At 34.7% G+C, this 17,709-nt stretch overlaps 1 protein-coding gene across 5 annotated transcripts in view; it reads right to left on the bottom strand.

Annotated features, from left to right (window-relative positions):
• The window catches only part of NLGN4X (neuroligin 4 X-linked), a 277,033-nt gene that overhangs the window by 112,316 nt on the left and 147,008 nt on the right, over positions 1-17,709 (bottom strand). For all 5 annotated transcript variants that reach the window (XM_086880154.1, XM_086880153.1, XM_086880155.1 and 2 more), the window contains one exon: positions 17,293-17,376. The gene's annotated coding sequence lies outside the window, so the exon portion shown is untranslated. The remainder of the gene's footprint in view (positions 1-17,292; positions 17,377-17,709) is intronic.

Genomic DNA, 17,709 nt, shown 5'->3' with positions numbered 1-17,709 from the left:
GAAGAAAACTAATCCCACAGTTATCTTCTGTAAAAGCTCTTCCCAAAGCAGGTTTAAGTACACGTCTACCTCATAATCAGCACTACACCCTCTTAATAGTTGATGTATTTAAATGTTCATTCAATAACAAAAAAACATTTTTTCCAAATCTCAGTAAATTCATCCTGGGTTTGTTTATTACCTTTCAAATTTAAAAAAAACCAAACAGCTATAATGTCTTTAGGGTTTTTTTCTGAGGTTCTAGAACGTCCTTGATACACTGAAATGAGCTAAGCTTAATTTTTCATTATCCTACATAAAGTTATTCAGAAATATCAGACAACACAATAGTGAACAACACAGAGGAACACCAATCATGAACTAATGTGCACCTTTTAGATTGGATTATTTAGAAAGTTGTTAGGAGGTTTATTTAACAAATCTGGCCAATCATGAGATATTTTTGAATCTCAGAACTGTAACTACAGCAATGTGTGGCTTCAAATTAACACACAGTTAAGTTTTACAAAAAAAAATATTTTTCCTATAGCACGTATAAGTTTATTTTGTTGTATTTTTATAAGCATTTTCCAAACTCAAATAAATTATTTATTATAAAATTATTCATAGAAATACATATAAACACACAAAAAAACTTCAAAACAAAATAAACCCCAAAACAAAATTTGGGGTTTATAGTCTTATAAGTCTCTAGACTTATAATAATCCTAACTGTACTGTATCTGTAACCAGATCTAAGCATATTTTGTCTCAAACATTCTGAGCATCGCTACAGGAAAGGTGATCAGAGGAGGGGTGGGGCAGCAATGTCCTGAGCCAACTTCCTGCTCTGCCTTGAGACTTGTGCTCAGTCCCCTTCACCCCAACTCACTTCCTGGGGAAGGGCTGGCTGTGCAGGGGTGAAAAAACATGCAAAAAGCCTAATTTACGTAAGAGAAACACAGATCGTGCCCCCTCTCACTTTCTCCTCTCTTTCTTCCTCTTTTCTTTAATTGGTTGCTGCAGCTAAGAACACAACTGTACAATAAAGCAGAAGAGTTTCCCAACACATGGTCCAGTGTTTTTGTTCAGCCTGATGAGAATTTGCAACAAACACCCCGCCCTGTACTGTGGGCCATGACATTAACTTAGCATTATAAACTTCACTAGGGATGATTATCTGAATAATGTCTCACAGAATAATAGAATTATTTAGGTGGGAATTATAATTAATTAATTCATAGCCAAAAATTTCTTCAAGATTTAAAGTTTAAACTGAGAAGAAAGTGGTACAAATTTAAGAATTATGATTCACCCTTGCTTAAAGTGACAATAAATGCCAGATAAACAAGCATCATGACTGACTTTGAAGTTGGTTTTAGTTGTATGATTAGAAGTCACTGAAGATAAAGATAGAAATTTTTTAAGTGTTTTAATATGGAAATAAAGCCTGAATAGCAGTAGAAATTACATACAAACATTGTATACATATAAACTGGCTTTTTTTTTTTTTTAAAGAACATGCTGCATTTATCCCTCCATGAATTTCTCCAAGTGAGAGAAATGGGCTCAGATAGGCTTGGACAGTGTCAGTAGATCCCTCAGGTTAGAAACTAGAGTCACCATTTACATTTCAGAAAATGGGCACACATTTCTTTCGTATCATTGCTTCTTGCCCGGAGCTACCACTCTTACTCTGAATTTCTAAATCTCATACACTACCAAAAAGAACAATGGGATTATGAGAAAAAGCTGTGTGGTTCCTACAACGTTTTTGAAAACTGCAGTTCTCTCAATAATGAAACCAATTTGAAAAGCAGAGGGAAAGAAAACATGATAATCACTCCTTTCCAAGAAAAAACAAAGTAATTCAGCATTCTCAAAAAAACAGCTGTTTCAATCTAATTATAAGAGGTGTTTGTTGAACAATCACAGATATTGTTTCCCTTATTTTTTTTTTTTGTATTTAAAATTATAAAAGAACTGTATGGCCAGAAGGATGCAAGATTAACCAAGAATGCTCAGTTCAGACAGTTGCACTTATCTCACTGTCTTTTTGAACAGAAATTTCAACTACTATTATGTGTAAGTAGAGAAGAATTTCAGCAACCACACAAATGTTAGGATACTTCCTGCTTCTTAGGACAAATTGATTAAGATTGCAAATAAACATAAGGTTTCAATATTAGGAAGGAAGAACATGGCATAAACTCCATACAAACATAAGCCTGAAATAAGTAATAATCCTAAATTAGGGGTGTGTTCCATTCAGCTCAAACTGTGATCTGAATTTAAGTTTCCCATGACTGAATGAGCACTGTAGATATTCAATTGTGGTCTAATTGCAGCTGTGAAGTCCTAAGAAAATACTACATTTCTAGTACATATTCTAGTCAAATGTATAAAAAATAGCATCAGTACAGTCTAGCACAACTGATGGCATCATTTCCAGATTTAACTTCTGATATTCTTATAAAGGAAATGTAACACACTCTGGGTCTCTTTTTGTTTCTTTAATGCACCTCTCTTTGCTTAAATTCATATGTGCTTCTACAAAAACAAAAAGATTATTATGTGCAAAAGAATGTTCAGCTCTGAGTTTCTTTAAGGCAAAAGCTCCTGTAGAGTAAAATCTGTTACACCTGGAGGAAATCACTAATTTATGGATATGAAAAAAAAAAAAAATACATGCACACAAAAATCAGTATTTTATACATTAGGCTTACAGAGTAGGCCTTCATAAGTTGAATAAACTCCAAAAAAATCAATGTTCATTACCCACCAGCACTGCAAGACCTCCATAAAAAAACATTTGTAACATGGAATGAGTCTTAACTCCTCTCCAGTAAGTAAGGTCAAATGAGTGAAAAGAAAAATTCTTAAGGAAGTCTAACAGGTTTTGTCTAAATATTATACAAAGAAACTCACAGGTCTTAGTCCTCTCTTTCTTGTCTTCACCATTGAACTGAAGTGCATGTCCTTGTCAAGGATGAAAGAAACTAAAACTCTTGTCTGAACCAACTGAGAAACTGTCTAAGGGACTGATTGATATGCAATTTGATCTCTTGAGGCTATTTAATGATTAGAATTTGATATCTCCCTCTAGGCATTCTAGTCTCAGAACAGGAGACATTAAAAATGTTACAATAACCAGAAACAGGGTGGAAAAAGTAATTTAAACCAGCTGGGCATATGAACACACACATGCACGCACACACACACACACACACACACACACACACACACACACACTCACACAGCCATTAACATACTATACGGCCAAAAAAAGTTGCTGCTTTATTATACAAATTCTTAGAACTTAATTACACAGGAGACACAGGCAGGACATTTTCATTCCCTGGTTCAGTTACCAGGTGGTGATACTGCCTTCATTCATATGATAATGTCACAATTACACATTCATTCTGGAAATGAGGAAGTTGAGTGGCTACCCTCATTAACCTGAAGAAATCTAAACCCACTGCTCCCTCTTTCAAGTTACAAACCTTAGCTTTCAAATAAGGATGGGATACCTATGAGGACTCTCTGAGGCATTTTTCCCTGAACCAAAAGACTTCTCTCTTACCCTTGGACTATGAGAAAACTAACACTGAATTCCCATAAAGTACAAATTTTCTCAGGTATTGTCACTTTCAAGCAAGCCTTATGCAGTTCGTAGGAGGATTATTTAATAAAATAAAAATTGTGACTGGATTTTATCTTTACTATGGTTTTGCATCATCAAATTTTATCAAGTAAATCTTCCCCTAAGGTTTTCTTTATTTGTCTGAAAGTGGACAACCTTCAGCACAAGGAAGAGTGTCCTCCAGCTTCTCTTCCTGCATGGCTCTCCTCCTAACTTAGTGGGCTTTCACCCGCTAAATGCTGTCTTGAACCCCTTGTATTTAAGAGGTAAGAGAACATGTTTCAGCAAAAATGAGTCTCCACAAAATGTTATGAAAAATGGGATCATCAGAATTACTCGCTAGATCAATGTTGTTAGATCAATGAAGCTCAGTGAAGATCAATGGTGAATAGGGCTGGAGCACAAGTCATATGAAGAGTGGCTGAAGGACCTGGGGTCATTTCACCTGGAGAAAAAGAACCTTTAGGAGTGGTCCTTATTGCTCTCTACAAATACCTGAAAGCTAGGTGGGGAGCAGTCTCTTTTTCCAAATAACAAGCAATAGTACAAGTGAAAATGGCTTCAAGTTGGAGTGGGGGAGGTTTAGGTTAAATATTAGGAAATTTTTTTTCACTGAGGGAGTTGCTAAGCTCTGGAACAGGCTGCCCACAGAAGTGATGGAATCACCATCCCCAGAGACATTTGAAAGGCATGTGTATGTGGCACTTAGGGACATGGTTTAGTAGTGGGTGTGGCAGGGCTGAATCTTAGAAGTCTTTTCCAACTGAAAATATTATTCCATGATTTTAGACATAATGAAACCATTCCTGGGCTGCCTGCTGCCTTGCCCACTTCCTTCTCCCATTCGTGGCAAGCACAGTTTAAAAGCTTACCTAGAAGAGAGTCTGTGGCATATACTCTGCTTATGCTTATACAGGCATATACCCTGTCTATGCTGAATTCAATAATGAAGGATGAAATCCTTAACTTTATAGCTGACATAAGTACTGGGAGCTGTGAATTATATTACATACTATGGACCCCTAAAAGCTAAGCATAATATTACCATACAAAAGTCCCACTATGGATCCATATCTTAAGCAGTTTTCAGGCCAATGCAGTAAACACTGGAATTCAGGGCCTAAGCTGTAAACTAGATAGATCTAGAGCATGGACTCCAACACTGTCCTGTCCCAGTATTCATACCTCCCAGCCAATACACAGGCATAAACAGGGAGTAGGATAGGCCACTGAGGTATCCCCCAACAGACAGCTCTTATTTTTACTTTTTAGAAAGAAAGTTTTTCACTATAGAGATGCAAGCTCTGCTATGTCGTATGGCCTCAGGGGCAGAGAACAGGACCTGGACCATTTTATTGACTAAGATATAACCTCATGGATAAAATCAAGATATATCTTTCCTCACCACTGATGAACATGACAAAAAAGCAGGAAAGCTGTTGCGGCGTGCCTCAGGGGAGACAAAGAGTTACACTGTCCCACCCCAAACCCCTTGTGGAGGATGACCCAGGTGCTCTGATTGGGTTTGAGTCCCTGGGGGGTTTCTCCCTTGGTGTGCTTCTACTGGTCCCTGACCCTGAACTCCACCCTCAAGGGTGGAGACCGTCAAGAGCTGTGTCCCCCAAAAACCCCTGCTTGGCCTTTGTTCGGGGCTGTCTGTTCTGGATCTGAGTTTGTTCCCATGCTGAATAAATGGTTTCATGAACCAGGAGCCCATCCCATTGATGTTCCATGCTGGTCCCCAGAATCCTGCTGCTTCCCTGGGCGAGATCCTGAGGTTGCGGACTGCAACAGAAAGCTAAGCTTGGAAAAATATCAAATATTTTCCAGATAGTTTTCCGTTCAGTTAAAAAGGTCCTCCATTTCAAATTCCACACAAACACACTCACAAATGATAAAAATAAATCCATCTTTCATGGTCTTTTAATAATTCTAAGAGAAATCTCAGAATAATATCCAATGCTTTTCTCCTAGGAAAAAAAAAATCTCAAAATTATCTGCATGACTATCCTTATCATTCTATTACATGGGAAACTTCAAAGTCATCTCACATGTAATTATATTTTCTTGCATCAAAGAAATCTACTTTCAGAAATCTACTCTAATATATCATATTTACTTTGTAATGTGTAGAGTTGTATCTGAGTAGGAAATGGAAGGCCACAAAAAAACACAGAAGTTACCGTTTCTCTTCCTGTTCACCCTTTCACTCCAATTATTGGAATGTTTCCATCTTTTCCTAGCACAATGAATAGATATCTTCTCTAGCTTGGAAACAAATACTAAAGCTCATGTTCAATTCCAGGACTGTATATGAAAAAGTCAGATATTCTGTCTATACCAGAAGCATACACTTCAGGCAGCAGTTCTTCTGACTATAACCATAGGTTTTTGACATTAAATATTAGTTGAAATCAACCAGTATGAAAACATCCTGAAGATTACATTGAAAAAGCCAAAGTGGTTAGCCCAGATTAGACAGCTACCTGTCCTGTAACAAGATGATTTTTCTTCCACCTCTTACCAATATATAATATATATATTATAATATATAGAATTATCTTTATAATCATAGAGTTAAGAACCTTGTAACTTTCCTGTTTGTTTCATGAACAAAGTCCTCATGACTAAAATCTAGAAGTGCTTATTCTGCTATGAGTTTCTTCACAGTTTTTGCCTCTTCTGTCATTAATTGTGCTAATAGTTTATTGAAGACGATGTAGCATCCATTGGTAGGAAATTCAGTGTACAAAGTTAAGACTAAAATTCAGATATTTTCTCACTTACTATTCAGTTAATCTTATTTTCTGAGGCTGTTTTTATTATTGTTGTCATTAATATTGTTATTCCCATAGCCATCTTCAAGTTATTTTAAAAACTGTTGCAATGAATTTTGCTTGGTATAAAATCATATCTCAGAGAACAAGTTTATCCATTTTTGCCATCTTTAGTCTTTACCAACATAGAACTGATATGCTTGTGGAAAATAAGCATTATGTTAGAAATATTTGAGTTATTTATGTTTAAAAAAACATATTTACCATGATTTTTTTGCTGCAATGAGTACCATTTATAAACAACTGTCTAACAAGATGAATATAATATTGTTGCTGTTGTTGTTATTACTATTATTACTACTAAAATTCTTATAATATTATTTAGAACACCCTACCTACTTTCACAAGACTGCAAAACTACATGGGCATTTTGAAATATGACAAGAAATATTTTTTAACAATATGATTCAATGACAAAACATTATGCCTTGGTACCTTTTCAAGACCCACCTTACTCTTGTTCTTCCCTGCTTGAAAATGTCCTCTTATAGAAGTACTTCTATACTTTTCCTCTTCTGCATATTGCCTTCTCAGTTGTTTTCTAATTCTCAAATCTTTCTCATAGAGTGCACACCATTAGCATGTTCCTTTCTCCAAATCATAATTCTTTCCTGTAACTCTTTTCTTCTCCCTGGTCATTTGTTTTTAGCTTCCTTTTGTATACCAGAAAATTAATATGTCCACCAAATCAATCAATATAAAATTTATTTTAATGTGTAGAAGGAATTAATTTCATTTCTTTTGTAAAGGGTTTCTGGTTTTCTTTACTTATTTGGTTTTGGGTTGAGGTTTGGTTTTTGGTTTTTTTTTTCCTTTTATTCTCATATCATATCCATATGGGATGATATTGCAAAAAAAAATAGCCCAGAATACAATTTGCAGCTGCCAGGTTGACTAGGAAGGACTGATATATTTTCTTCTGCCCTCAGTCAACTGATTTAGATCAGGATTGAGAAAAAATATACCATGTCACATGGCAGGAGTTACAACTTCCTGTGTGCTTCTATTATATTATCTTAAGAAATCTCACTAATAAAACATAATACCAGCCAAAAATATCTACCACAAACTAATGCAGTCAATTAATAGAACAGATGGAGGTCAGGACAGACAATTAAATCCCTTTGACAGAGGAGAAGATTATTCTACCTCATATTGGAGATATGTCAGTAATTCCTGTGTGATCTTACACTTCATTCTTCAAAATAATTCCTTCCATAATGCCTTCGTTGGCATGAAAGAAAAAGATCCATCATCTAAAGATCTTGCTTACAGCTGTATATAATTATTTTTAAATAGTGAGAAAGTACACATATGTTTTTTCAGCAGTATTCTTACTGATTCTCAGAACAAACAAATCAAATCTCCTTTTCGCCTTTATTTAGACAGCTGCTGCTCCTTGAAGCCCATCCCTCAAAATGATGATACAGCTATCACCTTGGCAAGGTGCTAATCACTTTTTTGGAATTTAATATTGTCTTCTATAGGTATGGAAGATAACCATCCAGGAGTCCTGATTCATTATTTCTCTGGCCCTGAACTTCAGCATATTTGCAACAATTATCCTTTCTAAAGTCTTGCACTGAGATCATTGTACTTCTAGACATGGGAGCTACACTGCCAATAATTCAAACTGTTAAGTGTTGTTGCCATATTCTGGCAATATTGACTACTTATTTCATGTTTCAAACAAAAAAAGAAACTGAGCTATTTTTTTTTTTTCTGATTTTGATGATTTCCAGCATATAGTTTTCAAATGAAAAACCACACACAGCTATAGGGAAAAATTCTTCAGCTAAGGAATTAATTTAAATTCCCCATGAGATATTTTTTCACTGAAAAACACTCTGTACCAAATGAGTTCCAATTTGTTTTTAAATAGAGGTCAACACAAGTTTTGATAACTCTTTAACTCCTTTTTTTATAGCTATCCGTAGCATACTGTGCATACTGTGGTACTATTTAAATTTCAAAAAGCTCAGAGAAAGTTGCACTAATACTATATTAATATTTAAAAACACTGAAAATTCATATTCCAAAAGACAATGAAGCTGCCAAGAGAATGACCTGTTAGTGTAATTGCTGTGATTACTCTGTCCCAGCTTCAATTTTCATTGGTGAAATTCTAATACATCCATTCTCTTTGTTAAATTCATCTATTGAGAGTCCAGCTTTGTTAATTAATAAACTCAGATTGCTTAATTCCTGCTTTTCACATACATATGCTTTAAGGAATTCTGATTTCAAATATTAATATATTTGATCTGAATATATCAGATCTGAATTTCTTGTACCCTTATGTAGATTATTAGCTCACTATTTATACATTTTAGTTTTGATGGCTTTTAACAAAAACAGATCCTAGTTCGACCATTGTTTGGATTTTGTATTGTAGACTCACACCATGTCACTTAATGAGTTGTATTTCACTAATACTTTATAAAAAATATGAAATAAGAACTATTTCAGTAGTCTTTAAAGTATTTACTTCTGTTTCATTTGGTCAAATAAAGTATATTTCTTTTAACTTTCTTCCTTTAAATAGAACTGTATTAACAACAGACACTAACTCTCTAGTTATTCATCACCTAACTTTTTAACTCAGCATCATTATTTAAACTTGTAACATAAATTTTTGGGGTATTTTCCATCCTTTTTAATACTTCCATATAATGAAAGTGAAAATGTCACCCTGAAAACTAAAGCCTTCTGATAATGTTTTCATAGTTTTAGCTATTTTCCCATGAAAGTTCTATAAACATAAGTTGTTTATCACGTTCCTTCTAAGAAACATCTTTTGATGGATGTTTCTCATGACCAGTGTGCTTGGGAAGGTGGTAACTTAATTATCCAATCCCTGGTTATTGTCGAGAATCTATAAATACTGGAGTCAGAGAATAAAGGTTGTTTTTTCCTGTTCTAACACAGAGACGTTCATGTGAATAATTTTGTGTCCTTTAGAGACATGAAAGGGTCATATTGTTATTTTAAATCCATAGAAAGAAAAATTTAATTGCTCTTATATGAAGATCACACGTTCATAGATTATTTGGAAGGGACCTCTGGAGTTCATCTGATCCAACTCCTGTGCTCAAGGAGGGATACCTGCAGCCTATTTTGGTGACATTGTTTAAGTAAGAATAGACTGCACCTCATTATTCACAGATAGTTTTCAAGGATTTGCATCTCATCTTTATGAATCAAATTCATGACATATGTCTGCCAGCAATAGCAGTCATAATGGTATGATACAGAATAGGAAATATCACCTACGTACCTTTAAAGCCAAGCAAAAAGACTCAAATGATAGAAGCAACAAAATCTTTCAGTATAATTACATCCATTGACTGCAAACTACATTAGAATTAAATGTGTGATTTAGTTCCAGATAAAAGAGCTTTGTTTCCACTATGGAGAGACAAACCAGAATTTTAATAGATATTTGGTTGCAGGCTATTGATTTCTTACATAAAGAAAAAATGCAGGTTTTTAAGATTTTAACTAGGCACCAAATTTTGCCAGTTACTTCCTGAAGTCATATTGAAACATAAAAATTCAGGCTGTTTTTCTGACATTCTGTGAATAGTTGTGTAAGCTTTAAATCCATGATCATGCTGTGAGCGCAGAAAGGCAAATCTCCAATGCTATTAATACAGCTGCAACCAGGTGAAAAAAAGAATAGTACTACTTCATACATCTTCATAAGAAATAGAGCCTATAATGAAAGCTGACAGAATCTGATTTTACTTAACCTGAGTAGTTCCACCTACACTCAGATTTTCTGAGGTCTTTTTTAGGTTGTGGATAACAATATTACCATAATTTTGTTGTGTTCCCTCTCTCTGGCTTTTTTCTTGGAAAAGAAAAATTAAATGCTAAGCAGTATATATGAAAGGAAATGTGTGGAGGGTGTTGGTAGAAAGAGTGGTTGAGATACTTTCAGCTTTCATACTTAAGATCCAATAGAAAAAACTGTGTATGTACATATATACATACATACATACATATATATATATAAAATATATCTTTTGCACAACATCAATAGAAAATAAAGAAAAAATAACACTCTAAAAAAATTCTGAGCAATGCCAGCTATCTGGGTCTAAATTGGCATGCAATTAAAGCTAAACGTATTTTATATTCATATATACAAACAAACATATTTACCTTCAGAATCAAATAGTGATTTTCAATTCTAAGTAATTTCTACAAGCAGTTTGGCTTCCTGCTAGCAAAAACATTTTATTTTTTTTCTTCCAAAAAAGAAAGAAATATGCCATCATCTTCCGTAGTCACTCAACAGCTGTATCAATTTGTTTTCAGGGCAGTGATTAGCATAATTGTGGTGGATTACTCGCATTTAGCACAGAATGGAAATAATTCAGTATTTTAGCAGATACAACATAGAATGTATGGGATATCCAGGCCCTCTGGAGCAGTGCTGGAAGTTCTTTTCCTAAGGCTGTACTAAAAGCCTATTTTTAAAAACCCAAAGAACCAAAAACCTTAATTCTTCTAACATGTTGTTTGATGAACAGTCTCATACTATGGCTAGGGCACACAATCATGAAATCAGCTGCAAATAGGTACACTGAGGGCATTACTCAGAAGGGTTTCATTGTGATATAATTTCTTTAAAAATAAGAAAGAAATGAAAAAAACCACAAACAACAAACAAACAAACAAAAAACCTGAATGTGATTCCATCATTACTAGTTTTCTACTTTATCTCCAAATTCCAGTTCCAATGCTGAGATGCATAGAGTGCTACCTTTAGTGCTATAAGAGTGTTAAAATTGACCCATTATATATATGTACTCAGCCATTTACCTTAATACTCTTGCATGTTTTATAAACATGCATAGATAGTCATATAGTATCACTGTATGATATTATACAGAAATATCATAAAATATAAAATGGTTTTGGTTGCAAGGGACCTTTAAGACTTTCTAGTTCCAACCTCCCTGCCGTAAGCAGGAATGCCACACACTAGTTCAGGCTGCTCAAAATCACCCAACCTGGCCTTGAGCACGTGTGGGGATGGGGCATCCACAACTTCTCTGGGTAACCTGTTCCTGTGTGTCTCCACCCTTACAATAAAGAACTTCCTTACAGCCCTTCTAAATCTATGCTATTTTAGTTTAAAGCCATTCCCCTTTGCTCCTTGTCACTACAGGCCCTGATAAAAAGTCTCTCTCTACATTTCTTATCACTCCTTTTTTATATATTGAAAGGCGGCAGTAAGGTCTCATAAGAGCCTTCTCCAGGCTGAACAACTCCAAGTGTCTCAGTATGTTTTCACAGGCAAGGTGCTCCAGTCCTCTAATCACCTTTGTGGCTGTCCTTTGAAGCCACTCTAACATGTCCACGTCTTTCTTGTGTTGAGAACTTCAGAGCTGGATGCAGTATTTCAAGCTGAAGTTTCACCAGAGCAGAATAAAAGGCACCAATCACCTCCATCAACATGTTGGCCACTTCTTTTGATGCAGCCCAGGATACAGTCAGATTTCTAGGCTACAAGCACACATTGCTCACTCATTAACAACTTCTCATCCACCAGTACCTCCAAGTCCTTCTTTGCAAGGCTACTTTTAATCCATTCACCATCCAGCCCCTAGTGGTAAAGGATATTGCCATGACACAGGTGCAGGACCTTAAACTGCTCTTCCTTAACTTCATTCAGTTTTCATAGACTCACTCCTCCAGACTGTTGAGGTACCCCTGGATTGCATTTCTTTCCCCAAGTGAATCAGTTGCAGCTGTCACCCAGAGACTTGCTGAGGGTGCACTTAATCCCATTGTCTATGTTACTGATAAAGATATTTAATAGCATTGTCCCAGTATGGACCTTTGAGAGACATCACTCATTACTGGTTTCCACCAGTAATCAGTGTAGCCCTTGGTTTCAAACTCTAGATTACAACCTGTATAAAAAGCATTGTATGATCTCATCATCCCCTCTTATAGGAGCTGGAGTCCATGATCCTAGAAATCATCTTCTGTCAGTTGTTTCTAAAGGAAACTTTGGGGTGTAGAGCTCAAATTAAGTCACAGAGATACCAGGATGACACTGGTATCACTGGTATCACTGGAGAAGATTTCGCTGCTCACAGAGCTATTCCTTTTATATGAAAACTGAGGATATAACTGAAATAAAGGAAAACTGAATAAAGGAATACTTATTAACAGATACAAATGTTCTTCCTTTCTCATCAACTACTGAGGTCTCCAAACAAAGCAAACTGTGGTCTTGTCGTTAAAAATGAAGATGCAGTGTGTTTTGAACCTTGACAGGAAGAGGACAATGGCTTGCCTGTACTTCATTTACACTGGAATCTTGTTCTCAAAAGCTTTACTGTTTTTAGGAAAAAAACCCCAAAAAACCAAACAACACTGAGTTATTACAAACTTCTTTTAAGACTTCCCTGTAGAAACATATGTAATAGATATAACGTCATTATCTGTTGTACAGTACAGTAGATTTAAATTATATTAGTCACAGTAATAAAACATTTCCAAGTTTAAACACCGAGATAGTAAAATTTGCACTCTAGTTCTTTGAATTAAACATGACTGAACTTTAAATGAGCTGCCTGTGCAAAACAGTGTGATTATTTTTTATTTCATGTTTACTTATTGCTCATGATGTTATGATTCAGTGAACTCCCATTATCCATGAAGTCTGTATAATGTTAAAATTACACTACTTTAACTATTTTCTGTTATTGTTGTACAATACTTTGTGTAATGCTATGTTCAAATTTATTTTCTACAAAATCAATAATATTTCTGGAAGCATTACTTACGTAAAAACAGTGTATGAGTCTTAAATATTTAAAACAACCATGACTCATATTTTTATAAAATTGTTTTACTATCTACCCAAAGCTTTTAATAAAACTAGTGAACTTAGGTAGAAGTTTTAAAATTACTCAATTACATTGCCACCTGCAAGTAAATTTAATGACCTGGAAAGTTTTGGTGTTTGCTATTTCATAGTTGAGTAGTACTTGAAAAATGCTTCATATATCCATTTTTCACTTGGGTTCTTAAGTAATTCACATATTGGTGGAGTTCATTACAGTTTACCTACTTTTAGATACTTTAGGTCAGTCATACTGAAATACATAACTAAATACTGGACAAAAAAAAAAAAAGGATACATCATTTTGAATTCAAATAGAAGCAAGGAATTATTTATATTCATTAGAGAATCTGAATATTTTGATTCTACTCTTCACGTCTACCTTTAATGGAAAAACACACCCTAATATCAGCGATGTAATGGATTTGTTAAGATTAGATTTACCAGTAACATCTCACAGCAAAGCAGATGCTGCAACTTAATTTATTTTTTCTAGATCAATTGAGACACAGCTACGCTGGATTTAGGATTACTGAATACTCTTCCTGGAAAAAAATTTGGAGATGCATAGAGAGCTGTGGAACATCCTACAACAAAATCCAGACAAACTCTCATTAAAGTCTGGTTAGATTTCAAAACAGTAGGTGTTAAATTCAATTTACACTACTGGAATTTCTTAAAGAAGATACAGTTTCCAATTTGGACACCTACTGAAATGTTGAGTATCGGCCTCAATTAATTGATGACATGACCAGACCATCAGTCTGGGTTCAACTGGTAACTTCATTAGTTGCTCCTGTTTATCACTTACGTTTCAGTATGGAAAACACACCTTCTATCTTTATAAAAGAGAATAATTTTAAACTGAGTTCTTTCCTTCTTTCTTTCCTTGTGTTTCAAAATTAAGAGAATTGGTAGGAAGAATGCACACAATAATATCAGCAGAGCCTGTATATCATAGCACAGGTCTTAGGAGCCTACGTAACTGATGGATTTCCATGCTAAAATTGTGCAGACATTTCACCAAGACAGAAAAAAAAATGTGGGGGGCATTTTTCTTCCACCTAAGAGTATAAAATCAGTGACAGACTAAAAAGAAAACTGGAGGACTGGAAGACACTGCTTAACCAGAGGTTGGACTGCTCAGCTAAGAGTACTTTCATGTGCAGCCATAAACCCTGACAAGAGGAAGGCAAAGATTCTTATCTGAATCCCAAGAGCTGAAAAGTAAGCTGAGGAGAGCTGACAGCTCTAAGAATGAGAATTGTATTGTGCCCTGATTTTCCTCAGAGAATAAAGAGTTGATCTGTTTCCTCAAACTCCCAAGACTAAAACTGGAACAATTTATTCCTGCCTTCTAATATAAAGGCTTTATTTTTCCTTCACATTTGTTGCCATAAATGATACAAGACAGAAGGTTTGATCAGAGTCTGAGAACATGATTGAGAATCTGACAGTATGTGGCTACATCAAAGGAACGACACAGCACTTCACAGACTACCACAGGGCTCCATCTGCACATTCATCTGTCAGGTTGGGATTCTAGAATGAAATTCCACCATTTAAACTGACTTACACTTGTGATGCAAGATCGAAATCTGAAGACAAAGCATGGGCCAGTTGTTTGCTTCAATTTTTAATACTATATTGTGGGTTGCCAGGAAACACATATCACCTACTCCAAACATAAATTCATGTTTTCTATTCTTGAGAAAGATTATGGGTTTATCATGTTGAAGAATTTTATCTGGAATTATGGATGAGAAAGATAGCAAATAAGCAGTTAAAGAGTTCAAGATGTAGGGATTTCTTGATGTATTTCTCTTAAATATGAGACTACAATATAGCTAAAGTCATAGTTATGATCTGTCAAAGCTATCATCCCTAGTTATCGTTTTGGTTTTTTCCTTCTGTTTATCCAAATGGATCCCTATTGTCTGCTGAAAATACAACTTTAAGGTTAATTTGGCTTGGATTATGCATTATCCTGAAGGCCTTCAGATCCATTTCTATTTGTTTCCTAAAATAATTCTCAGTACAAACCTTCTCTAGACAAAATAAGAAACTAACAAATATTTCTGTATTTCCGTTGAGAATTTTGGAGTACCTCAGGGTTGGCAGTTGAGTACAAATATTTGTGGCGACTTCAGAAAATTAGGAAGCTGAGAAGCAGAAATAAATTTTATGCTGATTTATAACTTCATTTTCTAACCTCTTTTTCTTTTTTTTTTTTTTTTTTTTAGTGCATAGTCCAATTATCACCTCACATAAACAAGGAAATTTTCAAAAGGCACAGCTGTCTTCTGATGTTCACTAACTTGCAGCATGAGTTAAAAGCCACACATCAAGAGGCTCCATCTCACTTTTTTGTTTTAATGTTGATTACTTCCTTTTCTTCTCCTCCTCTCTGACTTTCCTGCTGTGAGTTATGAATAAACAAAATGCTGAAAAAACAGAGAAAACTAAAATTCCTCCGTCCCTCATTTTCCCTTTCAAAATCCTCTCCCCAGTTTCTGTGGTCTTTCTCGGTGTACTGTGATAGCTCTAGAGATGAGAACTTCCCTTCTTGGAACATGGCTGTGGCTTATTGTAGTGCCAGTCAAGGTAAATGTACCACAAAATGTTAGTTCCAAAGAAATTAAGTTATTATTTCAACTTTGACTTCAGCTTTATATAAGCATTTTATTCTTTATATCAGTTGCTCAACTAGTTCCTGAGAAAAACGTCATGAGTTCTCTGAAGTAAAGTAATTGAATTCTATGTATGGCACTCATACACATTGTAGTACTCACTATGTAACTCCTAAGAGCTCAGCTATTATCACAATCACTGTGAGTGCTAGACTATTAAACAGGCCCCTGTTCATAAAGTATTTTTTATTTGATTACATGTAAATTGTTACAAAATGGAATAAACATGGTTCAGTGATGCAAAAAATCACAGGAATTTTCAAACCTGTTATTTTCTTTGTCCAAATTTTACACTTCATATAATGGTACCCTTGATTCTCATAACTAACCTGTCACACTTTGAATTATTGCTTATTCACAACTTTATGATCACATCAGATATATTATTATTCCTTCCCTTTGAATTTAGGTCCCAGTGTCAACACAAAATGGAAACATCATTGTACTACAGCTAGTGCAATTATTATAGAAAAAGTCACATCTGCCTTGAAATTCATGGATAATATAAACTAATAAGGAAGAACGTGCACCAAAGAAATTTTTCTGGTCACTTGTACATCTCATTCCCTTCTCATTAATCAAAGTGTAAGGCACAGTAAGAAAGAATGGTAATTAGGTTAACGTGTTTATAAATAAAATATATTCTATGCATAGATTTCTAAATTAAAGTCTTATCATATTCCATATTGATATAATAAGGATGTTTGTATATCTGTGTGCATACATATACACATACATATATGTGTTATCTGTCTATATGCTATACATTAAAAATGTTCTCTCATATTTTGCTAACCACTGAGAGGAAGAAACAGATCTTTATGGTAACAATATGAAACAGTAACCAAGCCTCTTTTTTAGTACAGCCCTGTAAGAACTCTGGAACCCAACCTTGTCTTGCAAACCAAATACAATCAGCTCTATCTGGTACAGTGTGGCCTGGAACCCTCAACCTTATTGAATAGCAGCGTCACAATAGCCAAGTTGAATCTCATGTCTTTTAACTACAAACTGATTGGCATAATTCAATACTTATAGAGCTTAAAAATAATAACAATTCATGAGTTAGCACATAAACAACACTAATGCTTAGAATGCACTGTATTCCATGTCTCATTGGATGAACATATGGTAAACAAACATATTAACTGAATGTATATATTACAAAGATATTTCAAACAAATTTAAGAAAACCAGCAGCAGAGACTTCCTTTCTTTCTTTTACTTTTTTATGGAAAAAAGAATTGTTATGAACATAATTTTAGTACTTACCACTGTGTTGTACTTTTGAGAAGGCTTCAGCATTCCCCCATAGGAGGCAGCATGATGTCATTTTAGTTACAGAAGAAATTTTTCCTGTTAGAAAAAAATATATAGTGCTCTTCAGTAAATGAAGAAAAGAAATGCACACTTATGAGTCACAAATGGTAACAGAAAAGGTTACTTAGTAAATCATCTGTAACACTCTTTTTCAAGATTACAAAAGAGAAATCACAATATTAATAACACAATAAATACATTAAGCATAGTGTATTGATTTCTGTCATAAAAATTATTAGCAATATTTTTGTCTTTGCAGACTGATCACTGCTACAAAGACAGAATTGTCTTTCAACCTGTATACCACAAAAGTATACATTTCTGAGAACCTGCTAAGGCAAGTAAATACTTTGAAATCAAAGAAACAGA

Source organism: Cyanistes caeruleus, chromosome 3 (assembly GCF_971803275.1).
Source record: "Cyanistes caeruleus chromosome 3, bCyaCae1.hap1.1, whole genome shotgun sequence".
Classification (NCBI taxonomy): domain Eukaryota; kingdom Metazoa; phylum Chordata; class Aves; order Passeriformes; family Paridae; genus Cyanistes; species Cyanistes caeruleus.
Note: the sequence above shows the minus strand (reverse complement) of the source record. Positions and strands in the feature narration are given on the sequence as shown.